Source organism: Chelonia mydas, chromosome 1 (assembly GCF_015237465.2).
Source record: "Chelonia mydas isolate rCheMyd1 chromosome 1, rCheMyd1.pri.v2, whole genome shotgun sequence".
In the NCBI taxonomy this organism is placed as follows: domain Eukaryota; kingdom Metazoa; phylum Chordata; order Testudines; family Cheloniidae; genus Chelonia; species Chelonia mydas.
In genome coordinates, this window is record NC_057849.1 from 30,588,572 (window position 1) to 30,607,550 (window position 18,979).

Below are 18,979 nucleotides of genomic sequence, written 5' to 3' on the forward strand. Positions count from 1 at the left end.
TTCAAAAATGTGAAAGTGAAGGAGGGCGGGGGTTGCAAGAAGAGATGATCAAATGGACACAGGCAAAAGGAGAAATTAGTTAGGGTTTGATTCTGAGTGAGGAGAAGGGCAAATGAGTTTGGTTAAAATGGGACCTCAGATAAGTTTGAAAATATTTGGTTTAGCTTTTTAGAAACCTTTGAATTCCTAGTGGATGAAAACTAAAATATCTCTCTCCTTTCCCTTCCCTTCCCTTCTCTTCCTACCTCTCTCTTTTTCTTGTTCTTTTGTCTTTTTTTGTGGTTTCCCCTTATTTCTAGGGAAAGAAATCAATAAAATATAAATAAAAAAGTCACATCTCTTCCTTTAGTTTAAGGGGGCAACACTTGCAACTGCATAGCCTGAAGTATTTCTTTTGACCAGTGAGCATGTAAGCCAATCAGATGGATTAGGGTTTTTAACTAGGATCTGAGAATAAATCATTTAAATAATTTTGGAGCTACGCATGCATCTTATTGTGACTCCTGTGTGTAATTACGAGAACAACGCCTCTAGTGCTTTTTTTTTTTTTTTTTTAAGTGGCTCTATGATTTCATTTCCAGTGAATGGGCTGATGCTAACCTCTAAGTCATCTGTCCTGTCTTTGTAAGATAATCTTAGCTGGGGTCTCAAAATGAGGATAAATGTAAGAGAGTTTCCAAGATGTACACGGCTCATCTGTGCACCAAAACATGTGTAATGGTCACAGAAATAAATTTGTCTCCAACTAGAACAAACTGCTAAGAAAATTTTGGTCGATATATTATGATAGCTGTAAACTGTAACTCTCTAACCCAGGCAGATAGGTAACAGAATGGAGGAAAATAGCACCCTTATGTTTCATTTTTAAAAAAACAATAGCAACCCATAATTGGGGGCATTATACATAATTAGTTGCAATGATTCCAAGCTGCCACAAGGTGGCAAGAGACAGAGTGGGATCACAGATAAGGCTTGATTTAAAAGGGAGTTAGTAAAATTATCCTGCAGCCCCACTGGATTTTTGTTATAAAGGAGAAGACACTGGCTTAGTCAACAATTGTTCTGTGATGGTTATTGATTTGAATGGATGGTTTTGTCTTAAAGCCAACCCCTGTCAACAATAAACGCATGGGCTGCTTAAAGAAAGCGCTTGGCCGGGGCAATGGCAGGCAGAACTATGCTAGCGGGCAGACTTAGCGAAAGGAACGATGAATAGAGATGGCAAGAACCTTGCAAGAAAATAACTTTTAGTTTTACAAGTACGTGAATCATGCAAGGAATGAAACAAGTGGCTGCATTGAAATCTTCATTGTCTGCATTACTCTTATTTTCTTTAGCACAAGAAACATGCCTGCAGCCTGGGGATTAGAATAGAAGACCCCAAAGGCAATAGTTGTGTAGCTGGGAGAGGGGCAATTGGGATCCTTCTGTAAAATGGGGAATTCAAAATTTGATGAGAGCCATCACGTTTCTTATAGAGAGAGGGCATGTTAGTTAAAACATATTCAGATACCTAGCCTCATTTTGCTATAGCTTTAACTGAACTGAAGGAATTTATCCTGAAAGCATTAACGTAAGGTCTACATCTGTTGTAAATCCTCATATCAGAAAAGATAGTCTTGATTTACCACATTTTTAGTGTCACTTGCCAGATGTTTTGGAACGAATATTAAGATGCTTGACATGAAAGTCATATTATTTATATTGCCTTTGAAAGTATTCCATCGTAAGGCTGTGTCTTGTTAAAATGTGTACTATGCAGGCAATTCCCTGAATTGCCAACGTAGAGTCAGGTTCATGTCATCTGTATTTTATTAAAGTTGTTCAATAAATGCTTTCCCATAACTTTGATACATACTCAAACCTAACCTGTAGCAATATTTATATTCCAGAGCATGTGGATACTGCATTTACAAATATTATTTTGCTTTTTCACTACATGTTTCAGCTTGTCATTGCATAGCAGTCGACCATGTCACTACAACGGCAGGTCAGAGAATACCTAAAAAAATATTTCTTAGCCAAGGAACCCAGAGGAAACACAATAACGACAGTTTGCAAGCCAATGCCAGCATATAATATCACATTGTCTTATGCACACACTGCTTGCAGCAGAGCTAAATGGAGGATATGAATTTGAAATGGCATCATATCCTTGAAACCCTCATCCAGCATGCCATGGGTATATGGAAGAAGCCAAACAGGTTACCAAATATAACTTTTATTGGATCTATGAATAAGAGGGCACATCTTTCATTGGCTTAATCATCCATCTGCAGTCCCATAGGAGACATACCTATCAAATGATCACTTATCAGCTGATGGACTACACATAAATCCTTTTGATGGCTGACACAAAATAACTTACCAGAATTTGCTTTTAACTAAGTTCCCAGCAAGCTAGACTTTTTTCCCTAATCAACAGTTTTACTTTAAATTATTTGCTCTGTTAAAAGAATATGGAGAATGACAGATTCTTATCTTCTCCGTCATCTTGGTATCAGCACATTTTCAGTAATTGTCTCTTTTTCTCTACTTTCCTCTAATGTAGAAAGACCTCAAGATGTCAATAAGAAAAGGAGTACTTTTGGCACCTTAGAGACTAACCAATTTATTTGAGCATAAGCTTTCGTGAGCTACAGCTCACTTCATCGGATGCATACTGTGGAAAATACAGAAGATGTTTTTATACACACAGACCATGAAAAAATGGGTGTTTACCACTACAAAAGGTTTTTTCTCCCCCCACCCCACTCTCCTGCTGGTAATAGCTTATCTAAAGTGATCACTCTCCTTACAATGTGTATGATAATCAAGGTGGGCCATTTCCAGCACAAATCCAGGGTTTAACAAGAACGTCTGAGGAACAGGGGCGGGGGGGGAGGGGGGAGAAGGAATAAACAAGGGGAAATAGGTTACTTTTTATAATAAATCAACCATTCCCAGTCTCTATTCAAGCCTAAGTTAATTGTATCCAATTTGCAAATTAATTCCAATTCAGCAGTCTCTTGTTGGAGTCTGTTTTCGAAGTTTTTTTTGTTGAAGGATAGTCACTTTGAGATCAGAAATCGAGGGACCAGAGAGATTGAAGTGTTCTCCGACTGGTTTATGAATGTTATAATTCTTGACATCTGATTTGTGTCCATTTATTCTTTTACGTAGAGACTGTCCAGTTTGCCCAATGTACATGGCAGAGAGGCATTGCTGGAACATGATGGCATATGTCACATTGGTAGATGTGCAGGTGAACGAGTCTCTGATAGTGTGGCTGATGTTATTAGGCCCTGAGCCATTTACAACACACACTTTGCTTCTCTACAGAAGAAAAAGGACACTAAACTTTCTAAACTACTACATGCCACAATGGGCCACAGCAATGGTTCCCTCACCCATCCAGCAATATTGTTAACCTATCCAGCAGAAGCAGCTGTCCTATCTTGGGGCCTCTCCTTCTGCCCCTCCACACCCACAAACATGATACAGTTCTGTGGTGACCTAGAATCCTATTTTCGACGTCTCCGACTCAAGGAATATTTCCAACACACCTCTGAACAACATACTAACCCACAGAGAGCTTCCTACCAAGACTACAAAAAGAAGGATTCTAGGTGGGCTCCTCCTGAAGGTCGAGACAGCAGACTGGACTTCTACATAGAGTGCTTCCGCTGACGTGCACATGCTGAAATTGTGGAAAAGCAGCATCACTTGCCCCACAACCTCAGCCGTGCAGAACACAATGCCATCCACAGCCTCAGAAACAACTCTGACATCATAATCAAAAAGGCTGACAAAGGAGGTGCTGTTGTCATCATGAATAGGTTGGAATATGAACAAGAGGCTGCTCGGCAGCTCTCCAACACCACTTTCTACAAGCCATTACCCTCTGATCCCACTGAGAGTTACCAAAAGAAACTACAGCATTTGCTCAAGAAACTCCCTGAAAAAGCAAAAGATCAAATCCGCACAGACACACCCCTGGAACCCCAACCTGGGATATTCTATCTACTACCCAAGATCCATAAACCTGGAAATCCTGGGCGCCCCATCATCTCAGGCACTGGCACCCTGACAGCAGGATTGTCGGGCTATGTAGACTCCCTCCTCAGGCCCTACGCTACCAGCACTCCCAGCTACCTTCGAGACACCACTGACTTCCTGAGAAAACTACAATCCATCGGTGATCTTCCTGATAACACCATCCTGGCCACTATGGATGTAGAAGCCCTCTACACCAACATTCCACACAAAGATGGACTACAAGCCATCAAGAACACTATCCCCGATAATGTCACGGCTAACCTGGTGTCTGAAATTTGTGACTTTGTCCTTACCCATAACTATTTTACATTTGGGGACAAGGTATACCTTCAAATCAGCGGCACTGCTATAGGTACCCGCATGGCCCCACAGTATGCCAACATTTTTATGACTGACTTAGAACAACGCTTCCTCAGCTCTTGTCCCCTAACGCCCCTACTCTACTTGCACTATATTGATGGTACATACATATACATATACATCATCTGGACCCATGGAAAAGAAGCCCTTGAGGAATTCCACCATGATTTCAACAATTTCCATCCCACCATCAACCTCAGCCTGGTCCAGTCCACACGAGAGATCCACTTACTGGACACTACAGTGATAATAAATGATGGTCACATAAACACCACCCTATACTCGAAACCTACTGACCGCTATTCCTACCAAATGCCTCCAGCTTTCACCCTGACCACACCACACGATCCATTGTCTACAGCCAAGCTCTGCGATACAACCGCATTTGCTCCAACCCCTCAGACAGAGACAAACACCTACAAGATCTCTATCAAGCAGTCTTACAACTACAATACCCACCTGCGGAAGTGAAGAAACAGATTGATAGAGCCAGAAGAGCTCCCAGAAGTCACCTACTACAGGACAGGCCTAACAAAGAAAATAACAGAACGCCACTAGCCGTCACCTTCAGCCCCCAACGAAAACCCCTCCAACGCATCATCAAGGATCTACAACCTATCCTGAAGGACGACCCAACACTCTCTCAAATCCTGGGAGACAGGCCAGTCCTTGCCTACAGACAGCCCCCCAACCTGAAGCGAATACTCATCAGCAACCACATACCACACAACAGAACCACTAACCCAGGAACCTATCCTTGCAACAAAGCCCGTTGCCAACTGTGCCCACATATCTATTCAGGGGACACCATCACAGGGCCTAATAACATCAGCCACACTATCAGAGGCTCGTTCACCTGCACATCTACCAATGTGATATATGCCATCATGTGCCAGCAATGCCCCTTTGCCATGTACATTGGGCAAACTGGACAGTCTCTATGTAAAAGAATAAATGGACACAAATCAGATGTCAAGAATTATAACATTCATAAACCAGTCGGAGAACACTTCAATCTCTCTGGTCACTCGATTTCTGATCTCAAAGTGACTATCCTTCAACAAAAAAAACTTCGAAAACAGACTCCAACGAGAGACTGCTGAATTGGAATTAATTTGCAAATTGGATACAATTAACTTAGGCTTGAATAGAGACTGGGAATGGTTGATTCATTATAAAAAGTAACCTATTTCCCCTTGTTTATTCCTCCCCCCCCCCCCCCACTGTTCCTCAGACGTTCTTGTTAAACCCTGGATTTGTGCTGGAAATGGCCCACCTTGATTATCATACACACTGTAAGGAGAGTGATCACTGTAGATAAGCTATTACCAGCAGGAGAGTGGGGTGGGGGGAGAAAAAACCTTTTGTAGTGATAAACACCCATTTTTCCATGGTCTGTGTGTATAAAAACACCTTCTGTATTTTCCACAGTGTGCATCCAATGAAGTGAGCTGTAGCTCACAAAAGCTTATGCTCAAATAAATTGGTTAGTCTCTAAGGTGCCACAAGTACTCCTTTTCTTTTTGCTAATACAGACTAACATGGCTGTTACTCTGAAACCTGTCAAGATGTCAATGAATTTTATCTATTGGATATACAAGAAGGTCTTGTCACCTTTTTAACTGACTATATGTCAAATGAATTTCACTCACTCCCTAGTAAAGCCACTTTGTATAGTTCAAATATTTGCTAATTTAGGCTGTCTTTCATATTTAGTTCAGTGTTCACTGATTCTAATTGACAATCCATTAAATGCTCTTTGAATTGTTTATTTTTTCTGATCTCATGCTGGCTGACATTTGCTCTCGCTATAAGGAGAGGAACACAGGGTTGTTTTGTTTTGTTTTGTTTTTTTCAAACTGTAGCAGGAAGCCAAGCAAGAGCAGGCTTGGGAAAGGTTCTAGGCAGAAACACTACAGTGAAACAGAGTGAGATGTAGAAGAACATTAGGATTAATAGTGATTTGCATATTCTAATAAAATTTCTTCCTTAGTGTTAGAAGAAGATGTAATTGACTCTTTTTGTAATTCTTTCCCACTTTTCATATGATATTGGCTAAGCATGTGGTGACTTAATTTCCTTATTTTGAGGAATTCCATGATTGAATTTGGTGGCTGGAGGCAGTTATAAAATTACAGGCATTTAGAAACTAGGATCTGCCTGCTGAAGTTAGATGTCAGGCTGTGGTCTGTTTCTGTTCTTTTTTAATCCATTCCCTTATAACAAAAACTGCCAAAGAAAATCAGAATGTCTAGTTCACAAGAAATTAATATATTTTGAAATTTGGTTTCAGTCTGATTTGGAAGAACCCCATTTTTTTAAAGGTCATGCAAACAGAATTTTCCTAAAAAATTTATTCCAGAAATCTCGTTTCCAACACAAAATGTGCTCAGTGAGACCAGAGCAGCTGCTGAGTGTAGTTGACATGCATCTTGTCAATTTCACTGCTGCTAGTCCCTGGTGGGCAGCTGTGAAACGGACAAGACATGTGTCAACTTAATTCAGCAGCTGCCAGGGCTTTCAGGATCTGTAGCTCTGGGAGCAGCCCCGTTATGTGGAATGCCTGTGGCTGAGGACCCCAGGCCTTCCAGATTGCTAGGACAGCTGGCTCTTCAGGCTGCCTGACTCTCAGGGCAGCTGGCTCACCAGCTGCAGGAGTCAGGTAGTCCAGGCATCTGGAAGCCCTGGAGTTGTCACCAGAGCAGAACTTCTGTAGATACTGGAAGTCTATCCCAGAGTACCAGGTGCCTAGTTTTGTAGGAGAGAGTCTGAAAGTCATGAAAAGAAAAGGAGTACTTGTGGCACCTTAGAGACTAACCAATTTATTTGAGCATGAGCTTTCGTGAGCTACAGCTCACTTCATCGGATGCATACTGTGCATCCGATGAAGTGAGCTGTAGCTCACGAAAGCTCATGCTCAAATAAATTGGTTAGTCTCTAAGGTGCCACAAATACTCCTTTTCTTTTTGCGAATACAGACTAACACGGCTGTTACTCTGAAACCTGAAAGTCATGAGAATCCATACTCAAGCCAGGGTTCTCAAGGCTTCCAGGTTCCCCGCTGCAGAGACAGGAGCAGAGACCTGGTTAGAGCCTGAGCTTCCAGGCTCTGGACTTTGCAACAGGGACCCTGGAAGCCTTGGGGTTCCTGGTACTGGGGCTCTTCACGTGGCTGGGCAGCCTGCCAGCTCCTGTGGTAGGACAGGAGGCAGGATTCCATAAGTACCTTGCCTGTGGTTCATCAAAAGTTTGTCAAAATCAATAGATTTCCACAACACATTTTTCAACCAGCTCTGCTTATAACATAGCAGTCCCATTGGCTAGAGGATTGTTTCTTCTGCTGTAGAGACAATCTCCTGGGAATTCAGGCAAGCTTCTAAAGGGCTGCTTCACAGAGTGGGTCCTCCCTCCCAGACATGTGAGCAGCCTACTCCAAAAACAAATACAAATCCACTCTGTCTTCAAAATGTGCCCCAACCCACCACCCTTCTTTCAGGGATACAATCAAATTTAAACAAATTTTCATCCTTTCCTATATTACAAATAGGAGAACGTCATTTGTGCCTTACTTCAGTCTGGCCTCTCTCCTATTATACTGCCACTAACTGATGTTGGCCTCCAATAGAAGATGTTAGGTCCTGGCCAACAAGGAATGCCAGTCAACACCAGATGGATTACCGGGGAACATTAAAGAGGACAAAAGACTTTGTTGCTCTGCTCTCTTCCCACCCTCCCCCAAGAAGATGAGTCATGCAAGTGAATTCCTCCCTCCAGAAGAGTTTGCAGCTCAGAACACATGGGGGAAAGGGAATAAAAACCCCTAACAAGAAAGAATTTATCTCTATGCTGCTTGGACTCTGGGGAAAGACTTTCTAGGCATAAGCAAGAGAACTGCAATGTTTCATCTGAGTTAGCCCTAAAGGACACACAGAGCTTGCTTATTATAGAAGCTTCTATGATTTGGGACACTTAAGATTGCAACTCATTTGTGTGTATATGTTTACCTACTTTAACCTTGTAAATAACTCATTTCCTTTGTCTATTAATAAATCTGTAGATAATTTATTATAGGGTTACAAGCGAGATCTAAGGTGCAGTTGACCTGGGTGAAATGACTCATACTTTGGGGCTGGGAGTAACCTAAATATTGCTGTGATTCTTGGTGTAAGGGATCAGCTGTCAAAACCATAGGCTTACTTATGTGGCAAGATAAATTGGAGTACCCAAGGGGACTGTGACTCCATGTTAAAAGAAAAGGAGGACTTGTGGCACCTTAGAGACTAACCAATTTATTTGAGCATAAGCTTTCGTGAGCTACAGCTCACTTCATCGGATGCATACTGTGGAAAATACAGAAGATGTTTGTGTTTATACACACAAATCATGAAAAAATGGGTGTTTATCACTACAAAGGTTTTCTCTCCCCCCACCCTACTCTCCTGCTGGTAATAGCTTATGTAAAGTGATCACTCTCCTTACAATGTGTATGATAATCAAGATGGGCCATTTCCAGCACAAATCCAGGTTTTACCAACAGGAGAGTGGGTTTGTGTGTGTGTGTTGGGGGGGGGGGAGAAAACCTGGATTTATGCTGGAAATGGCCCACCTTGATTATCATACACATTGTAAGGAGAGTGATCTCTTTACATAAGCTATTACCAGCAGGAGACTGGGGTGGGGGGAGAGAAAACCTTTTGTAGTGATAATCATCCATTTTTTCATGATTTGTGTGTATAAAAACATCTTCTGTATTTTCCACAGTGTGCATCCGATGAAGTGAGCTGTAGCTCACGACAGCTTATGCTCAAATAAATTGGTTAGTCTCTAAGGTGCCACAAGTACTCCTTTTCTTTTTGCGAATACAGACTAACACGGCTGTTACTCTGACTCCATGTTAAGGTTCTTATAGTGCCCAAGGAGTGTACACTTGATAGTTGGTTGTTGAAATCTAAGTATACAGCTCACAACCAATTTGGAGTTTGTGCCTTAAGTCTTAAAACTGCCCTGAGGTTGGTACTCACACTCTTGAGTCACTGAGGGACAGTTGACATTGGTTAACCAGGATCCAGGGTCACGGATCTCTGGTTATAACTACTCTCATCTTCAGAAGGGTTGTCCAGCTTGGAGTGATCCTAAATTAGAATCGCTCTGCCCCTTGTTGCTTTGGATGGATTACTTTACTGGACTAACAGAGTGCTGTCCCCATCTTCAGGCATGCCCGCACAAGCATCTAGAACTCTAAAATTAAGAGGAATGCACACTCAGAAGTGAGGTCACTGGTAGCAATATAAATGTAGTAAGTTGGATAATTTTTATTTACTACTATAAACTGCATTTATGAATTGATTAATGAAGTGTCCCCTACTGTCTTAAAGTAGTTGTAACATTTTAATTAGGGCTGTCAAGCGATTAAAAAAATTAATCACGATTAATCGTGTGATTAATTGCACCGTTAAACAACAATAGAATACCATTTATTTTAAATATTTTTGTATGTTTTCTACATTTTCAAATATATTGATTTCAATAACAACACAGAATACAAAGTGTACAGTGCTCACTTTATATTTATTTGTATTACAAATATTTGCACTATAAAAAAAAAAAAGAAATAGTATTCTTCAATTCACCTAATACAAGTACTGTAGTGCAATCTCCTTATCATGAAAGTTGAATTTACAAATGTAGAATTATGTACAAAAAAAAACTGCGTTCAAAAATAAAACAATGTAAAACTTTAGACCCTTCAAGTCCACTCAGTCCAACTTCTTGATCAGCCAGTCACTCAGACAAACAAGGTTGATTACAATTTTCAGGAGATGATGCTGCCTGCTTCTTGTTTACAATGTCACCTGAAAGTGAGAACAGGCATTCGCATGGCACTGTGAAAGCCGGCATTGCAAGATATTTACGTGCCAGATGTGCTAAAGATTCATATGTCCCTTCATGCTTCAACCACCATTCCAGAGGAAATGCTTCCATGCTGATGACGGGTTCTGCTTGATAACAATCCAAAGCAAAGCGGACCGATGCATGTTCACTTTCATCATCTGAGTCAGATGCTACCAGCAGAAGGTTGACTTTTTTTTTTTTTTTTTGGTGGTTTGGGTTCACCGCATACAAGTACTGAAGTGCAATCTCATTATCATGAAAGTGTAACTTACAAATGCAGACTTGTTTTTTGGTTACATAACTGCACTCAAAACCAAAACAGTGTAAAACTTTAGAGCCTACAAGCCTGCACGTTTTTGAGTGCAGTTATGTAACCAAAAAACAAGTCTGCATTTGTAAGTTACACATGTAATTGAAGCACTATTTTTTAACAAGCATCATCAGCATGGAAGCATGTCCTCTGGAATGGTGGCCAAAGCATGGAAGGAGCATACGAATGTTTAGCATATCTGGCATGTAAATATCTTGCACTGCTAGCTACAAAAGTGCCATGCGAACGCCTGTTCTCACCTTCAGGTGACATAAATAAGAAGTAGTATCTCCCCTCAATGTAAACACACTTATTTGTCTTAGCAATTGGCAGAATAAGAAGTAGGACTGAGTGGACTTGTAGGCTCTAAAGTTTTTACACTGTTTTATTTTTGAGTGCAGTTATGTAACCAAAAAACAAGTGTGCATTTGTAAGTTACACTTTCATGATAAAGAGATTGCACTTCAGTATTTGTATGAGGTGAATTGAAAAATACTGTTTCTTTCGTTTATCATTTTTACAATACATATATCTGTAATAAAAAATAATAGTATAAAGTGAGCACTGTGCACTTTGTACTCTGTGTTGTAATTGAAATCAATACTGAAAATGTAGAAAAACATCGAAAAATATTTAATAAGTTTCAATGGGTATTCTATTGTTATAAGTGTGATTAATCGTGATTACTTTTTTTAATCGCGATTAATTTTTTTGAGTTCACTGTGATTAATTGACAGCCCTAATTTTAATTAATCTCTGTCTATTATACCATGTTTTTCTAAGTTGTTAAATAAAGGTATATTAACTCTAATCTGAGAGTATATTGTTTATCTAGAGTTTATACTTGGTACTTTGGAGTTAGCCCCAGTGCATAGATTACTTCACCTTTATTCTTGGAGGCTTCCAAGGCACACCAGTGAGTGTGTACAGGGAGCAGCCAGATGAAGGTACTGCCAAGATTAATTTCCTTATAAGTGAAATGACTGCAGCAGAGGGGTGGACAGAGGATTCCTGTCTATTCAACATCACCACTGGGATACTCAGGATCTCCTTTACTGTCGACAATATCAGGAATCCAGGAACACAGGTGAGCAGTGCCTGCTCCTGAGTAAACCAGGCAGAAGAGGTAGTGATGGTGGGGGGTTATGTTAATAATGTATAACAATGACAATGGCCCAACTTTGGCCACTTCCGTTAGAGAAACATGCAGCCGGTATTGAGAATGCCCAGAGAAGGATCCAGTTGGATTTATCTATGATGAGAGACTCCATCAGATAATCCATGAAAAGACTCCAATTTCTTTAGCCTAGAAAAGAGACATGTGGAACCTAACTTGATTTGAGCAGTTCAAAATTTAGAAAGGTGTAAAAGTGAAAGTTGATCAATCCCTCCCTTTCGCCCAATTCCTAACTACAAGAAGGAGGTAACGGTGACTGAAAATTGAGGTCAGCAAAGTTAGAAAAAATAAGAGGGCATAATGCTTTTCTTGTCATATAGGCCGTGTGTGGAATTCAGTGCTGTATGCGTTAGTGAGATATGTATAGTGTATAGAGTAGGAAAAGGGCAGGATAATTTGTGGCTGAGTAGGAAGGCATATGCAAGCAGTGACCTTCCAAATTCATGCTTTATGGATTGCATACATTAATCATCTGCAGGGGTCAAAGTGTTCCCTCTCCCCACTTACAGCATTGCACCAGAGACCTGGAGTATCAAGCAGGCGAGTGATCTCATCTTCTGCAGAAGCATCATGTATTGGCCCACTAAAGAGGAAGGACACCAAAGATCACAAGTCAGACGAGGGAAGAGAATAAATGTGAGTTTTATTCATATTGGCGCCTTTTATCTTTCCTAGGCTTTCATTGGCAGCATTTGTAATAATTCAGTGAATCAGTTCAAACTTTGTCTAGTTTTTTTGAAAACTTTTAGTAAGTTTTCATAAATTGTGAGAGGCAACCACGACTCTCATTAGCATTTGCACTGGCAGACTTAGCAGAAAGGCCGAGACGGAGGGCTCAGTCCTGAAAGACAATTACTCTGTCCTTGATGTGGCAAAGCACTTACGCATGTGCTTAACGTTAAACACTTGGTCCCAGTGTAATCAATGGAACAACTCATATTGATTAAATGTTGTGCTGTATCAGGGACAGAATGTTCAACACTCTGCAGAACTGAATCCTGAGCAAGCTTGAAGATCGAACTCTGAACCATTTCACTCCTAGAAGTAGTCCTTCTAGATCATGAAGGACATATATAAGAATGGGAAAGCTTGCATGCAGTGCCCTTGCTGCTTCTGCAGGAATTATCAAAAATAGAATTTTAGTGTTAAAGTGTCCCTCTACACTTTCTTTTAGTTTATGTATTCATTCATTAACTGGACTATTTGGCTTTCCTACCATAGATTATGAATAACCTAGGCCAAAGCCAACACTTCAGATCCCCAGATATGGGGAAAAAAAAAGGAGGACTTGTGGCACCTTAGAGACTAACAAATTTATTTGAGCATAAGCTTTTGTGAGCTACAGCTCACTTCATCGGATGCATTCAGTGGAAAATACAGTGCGGAGATTTATATACATAGAGAACATGAAACAATGGGTGTTATCATACACACTGTAACAAGAGTGATCAGGTAAGGTGAGCTATTACCAGCAGGAGAACGGGGGGGGGGGGGGGGGGGGGGGGGGGGGGGGGGGGGGGGGGGAACCTTTTGTAGTGATAATCAAGGTGGGCCATTTCCAGCAGTTGACAAGAAAGTCTGAGGAACAGTTTGGGGCAGGGAGGAGATAAACTCTGGTTACAGCATGTATGGTAACACCCATTGTTTCATGTTCTCTATGTATATAAATCTCCCCACTGTATTTTCCACTGAATGCATCCGATGAAGTGAGCTATAGCTCACGAAAGCTTATGCTCAAATAAATTTGTTCATCTCTAAGGTGCCACAAGTACGCCTTTTCTTTTTGCGAATACAGACTAACACAGCTGCTACTCTGAAACCAGATATGGAATTATCCCTATAATTTTTATTCTAAATTTCAGAAGTGGAAAGTGTTGGTCAAACGGAGCCAGATAGTGTGAGAAAAGCTGCTCCCTCAGTTTCTTGACACAAACTAGCAAAATCTTTACAAGAATAGCTGATCTTGAGATGTCCAGCATCCAATATGATAGACATCTTACAAAATCATTCCAGCTGCAAGAGTTTGTCATTTTGGAGCACAGGAACTGTTTGCATAATTTTGGCACCAGTAAGCTAAACCAGGGCCTAATTTAATCCTCAATGACAAACCTTTTGCCTAAACCTAGTTCAAATCTAAATTCTATCTCCCCACCCTATATGTTCTTCAATAGTTACTAGTGAGAGGGGTTGGGCTAGATATAAGAGGAGTTAATACTGAGTCTATTGGGAGTATTTGATCTCACCTAAAAACAATAAAACGTAACTGGAATTAGAATCTGTAATGCTTCTCACTGGGGATAAACTTGTCTTTACAGATCAAATTTCAACATATGAAATATAAATTTCTTTATATCTGAAATGCAAATAAATTAATAATTTAAGCTCTATCATGGCATGGAAAAAGGATGTTTTGAGTTCTTATTTCAGGAGCTGTAAATAGAGCTTTGTCTTCTGGTCTTTGTCCCATCTATGTGGGTTTGGCTTTTCAAGTCCTTCTCTATTCCAGTCTGTCTTGAAGCGGTTCCTTGGAAATGCCACGGCTAATCAAATCCTTTTGTAGGACATCCATCCATCTAGTTTGTGTCTTGCAACCTTCCTCTTACACTCCACTTCTAAGTTTAACATCCTGCTTCCTATATAATCCATTCACATGCCCAAACCATCTAAGCCTGGATTCCATCAGCTTTTCTATAATTGGTACCACCTTCATACTTCCTCTTATTTGTTTACTGTGGCTCTAACACAGCTACCACTCTGAAACCTACAATCTATCAGAGTAACTCCAACCATCCATCTTAACATTTACACTGTATTCATGATCGGCTCCTGTCTCATCCTCAGTGACCAGCATTTAGAGTTACACAAAAATGCGGACCTACTTACCATTGTGTACATCTTACTTTTCAATGTGGTAGGCATTCTCACAAATAGAGCTTTGGCAAACCTTTATTCTTTTATTGATTCATAATGGTTCCTGCTCATGTTTGTTTGTTTTTTTTAACATTTGGTTTTGTGTTTGTTTTGCCTTTAATTTTTGAAGAACCCAATCCCTGAAGTGAAACTCAACCAAAATAAACATGTTTAACTTGGTTTTGGGTCAAAAACAACTTGTAACAATCACATTTCTCCATGGTTCCCATTCAGAATAATCATTTGGCCTTGCTCAGGTTCATGAAGCTGGCCTATAATTCAGGTTACTAGGCACTTAAAAAGTATGATGATGAGTGGTATAAATACATAGCTAGATGGAGAGGTTTGTAATAAAATCCCATAATTGGCAAACTTTTAGCTGTTGTGACAGTACAAAGTGATATGTATCACTCATAACATGTAACCCTTTTTATTAAAATTAAATCTTTGATACAAGATTACCATGGCAACATGTTTGTGCTTCTTCAGTCATGACAGACTCTTTGTTGTAATGAGTCCAAGATACAGCATGGCGGGGTCTGTACTAACTAATTTCTGCCCTACAGCCTCTGGACCTGATTCTCCACTGCCTTGCCTCTGGTGTAATCTCTTTCACCTGTGCAAACTGGGCATAAAACATGGCCATTCAGATCTAGTAGCAGCTTGCATGCCCTGTGTTTAGTTTGCACAAGGGTAAACGACTATTGCCAGCACTGGAAAATTAGTGCCTGCATATTCTGTGCTGAATAATATAGGGACATATCCACAGCTAGTGTAAATCACTGTAGGTCCATTAAGCTTGTCATATTAAATTAATAGGATGCATAAAACCCTAGGGTTTTTTTTAACCTTTCCTCCAATGTTTAATAGATGTGCTGTTTTAGGAGTGTCCCTCTGCTTTTAAAAAGGAGTACAATGTCTGCAATGCTCTAACAATACAAACATAGCACATAGCAGACATCCTCTACAAGGGGGAGGGAGAGAAATAAACTTGCACAAATATATGCATCTGCTTATATACCCACAGTTTGCACAATGATGACATTATACTAAAATAAATACAGGAAGTGAGGGTCTCTGTGGGGAATAACACGACAATGACCATTGCCATATATAGTCTTCTTTTAACTTCTTGTATTACTTAACATTGTCTTAGAGTACAACAGCACATTTGCTACAATATCGAGGTGGATTTCTTTTAGCAGTTTACTAAGTTACTAAAAAAGATACCAATAAATGTTGCAGAAAATCTGTTGCTGTCATTTTACAAAGGACTAACAACACGGAAATCATCATTTCATGTTGCTATCTTTTACACACAAAAAATCCCGAGATGGCACTAGAAGTTTTGTTTCTTAATTGTAGCTTTAATTTTGCTTTTTTAATGCAAATATTATATGCCATAGCAGGAGGCAGACAAAAGCAGTTATCGGAGGAGTGTCTAGTACCAAAAAATAGATGAATCACTAGAATAAAGATCTAAGGGAAGGCAAGAGAGCCTTATAAAGCGAAGCCAGGTATACAAACTTTTCCTGCTGGCCTTTTTGTGAAAGGAGAAATTAAATGATTGCACTTGAAATGAGGCATTAAGTGACCAAAGGGTGCTTCCTGGGGTAAAATGAGAGAAACTCTCAAAGCAAACTATATGAATTATAAGACTTAATCAGATTCACATTTTTCGCCATTACAAGTGAAGAAAATATTCCTGTGCTTTGTGGCTAATTTTCAAAGTTCCATCCATGGATTTAGCCACAGGACCATGAAAAGAATTTAGCCATTTAACAAGTATGGTCTACTTGTCAGTGGATAGATGTCCTTTTGCAAAACTCACATAATAGTTGGCATCACTTGGTGATTTCTTGACCTCCCTGCTGAGATTGATGGCACGTTGAATAGGGATAGAGGTCAAACCAGCCTCTCTTCTTTAGAAATGTCAGGTTAAGGTTGGAGAATATTGGCAGGCTAGGATGGGAGAGCTATGCTGCTGTTATACATGCTGCCTACCGTTAGATCTGTGGTAGAGTGATCTGGATTTGCTTCACAAGCATAGCTGTGAATTGCAAAATAAAACTTTTTCCCATTTCTCCAAGAATTTCTGAATTGGGTCAAAAGGAAAACATCATTTCTGAGCACAAACACATCACTTTTTGCAGTGATAGGGTTTGTTTTTTTCCTGGGGAGGGGCAGGACTTTTCAAAGCTGAAAAGTCACTGCAATCAGGAGAAGGAAGTTCTAGTGATTAGTCCCCTCGCTTAGGACTTCAGAGATCTGGTTTCAGTTCCCTGCTCCACCACAGATTCCCTTTGCAACCATGGGCAAATCACTTAGTCCCTCTGTACTGCAGTTTACCATGTGTAAAATGTGGTTAATAGTACTTCCAACCTGTGAGAAGTGAGGAGTATAAATGCATTATGAGGTGCTCAGATACTAGTGTAAGGGGATGGAGCAGACCATATAAGTACCTAATTGCTTTTAGCTCTTAATTTTCTCCTCTGGCTTCTTACTCTGGAGCAGCTACAAGCTGAAGAACACACCTGGTAAGGATTTTAGACCCTGCAGCATTAGAGCCAAAGAGAATAAAATCCTATCATATCAGTGAAGAACAAGCTCTCTGGCCTGACATTCCTAATGGGTTCTTCTTCCCAGCAGGCAGAATCACAGCCACAACGACTGACACCCTCCTTCTCATCAGGAATTTGGGCACCTCCAGAGGGACTAAGTGGTTAGATGGTACAAATCTTGTTGTAAGTACTGTTCAGAAGAGCTGTGTCAGAAAATGGATTTTCCATCTCAAACAGTTTGAAAAACAGTGTGCCTCCCATGGAAACGAAAAGCTAAAACTTTAAATTTTCATGAAATGAAATGCTGAAAAAAATTGTTTGGGGACAATTGTAACATTTCCATTTTGACCCTTTTTAGTTATATAAAAAAAGCAAATTTCAAAACACAAAGTCTCTATGAAACAAAAACACATTAAACTTTGCATTCCAAAAGCGTCAAAACCAGACAATTTCTTTTAAATGAAACTGTCAAAATGATTAACATTTTTAGGAAATTGTGTTTCATCGAAACAGCATTTTCAAATGGAAGACTGTTTTGAGGGAAATGTTTCAACAGCTCTACTATTCAGTTTCATCAGCCCTTTGCGTATAATGCCTACAACTCATACTTTATTTGACCCACTCCCCCCACTGAATATACGTTTTCCTACTGCCCCAAATTGAAGGTAAATCTTCAAACCCTGTGATGTTGTTTTTCACTAGTTTTGTTCGTAATGAATATGTCTTTTTTGCACAGCTCTGTAAATCCAGAGCACATTCATATGTCAAGTCAACTGTTGGTTTGATTCCTTCAAGTCATTTATCTTTTAGTTGCATTTCCCAAAATCCATGCATTACTGTATATGCCTGGGGTTTCTGAGTGGAATCAATAGTATTACCATGCAACTTATATTTGATAATCACTGCTTTTGTGAATCGGTGGAATCTTCAAAGCTAGCTACTGACAATTATTGTGATAAAGAACCATTTCCAACAAGTCCTCACACAATGCTTTAGTGGTAATCGCTGAGGCAGCACTGGCAGTGACCTTAAATTGGAAATTGGTACAAGCACTATTGAATGGAACATATGTCAAACTTAGCTGCAGCTAGATGGGCACATATACTAGTTCATACCTAATTTAGATACCTAAAGTACCCTTCCAAATCATGCAATTTGCACATGCACTTGGTCATGCTGGTGCTTATCAAGCAGTTTGTCAATATAAATAGCTGATTTGCATAATGCAGTAGCCTCAAGTTAGACAGTATGTGGACACTGCCTGGACCTTAGCTCTCACGGACATTCATGAGATCAAAAGGTTGTTTAAAATAATAATCTGGGTTTTCCCATCTCTCTCTCTTTCTTTCTCTCTGTTTCCTCCTTCCCTCTTCCAATTTTGTCAGTGAACAAGAGAGCCAGTGGAGGCAGGAGGGGCAATAGAGGGAGAATTGAAATTTTTGATTTCTGATCCAAATCGGACCGTCTTGAACAATTTCAATGGAAATCTTCAGTTCAGGAAAAAATGCCATTTTTCATTGAAAAGAATTTCAAAGTGAAAAAAAAAAACCCACTGACCAGTTCCAAAAGACACTTTGCCTTTAGTGGAGTCTTTAGAGACCAAAATCTGTAATTTAGATGCTTATAGAGCAGATCTAGAGACTTTCTTTTATACATGGAAAAGCAGGCAGGATCCAATGTAGAGATGATAACTGACATCAGAGTTTGAGGAAGAACATTCTAATCATATGA

General features: G+C 40.0%; 1 long non-coding RNA gene across 2 annotated transcripts in view; it reads left to right on the forward strand.

Annotated features, from left to right (window-relative positions):
• LOC122463031 overlaps window positions 1–17,676 on the forward strand; it is a 104,607-nt gene extending 86,931 nt beyond the window's left edge. The window contains exons 1-3 of one of the 2 annotated variants that reach the window (XR_006285990.1): window positions 11,583–11,687; window positions 12,287–12,413; window positions 17,337–17,567. This is a non-coding gene — a long non-coding RNA (uncharacterized LOC122463031). Of the gene's footprint in view, window positions 1–11,582; window positions 11,688–12,286; window positions 12,414–17,336 lie in introns of those variants that run through there. The other variant, XR_006285988.1, reaches the window with a different exon arrangement.
• Window positions 17,677–18,979: the final 1,303 nt, after the last annotated feature.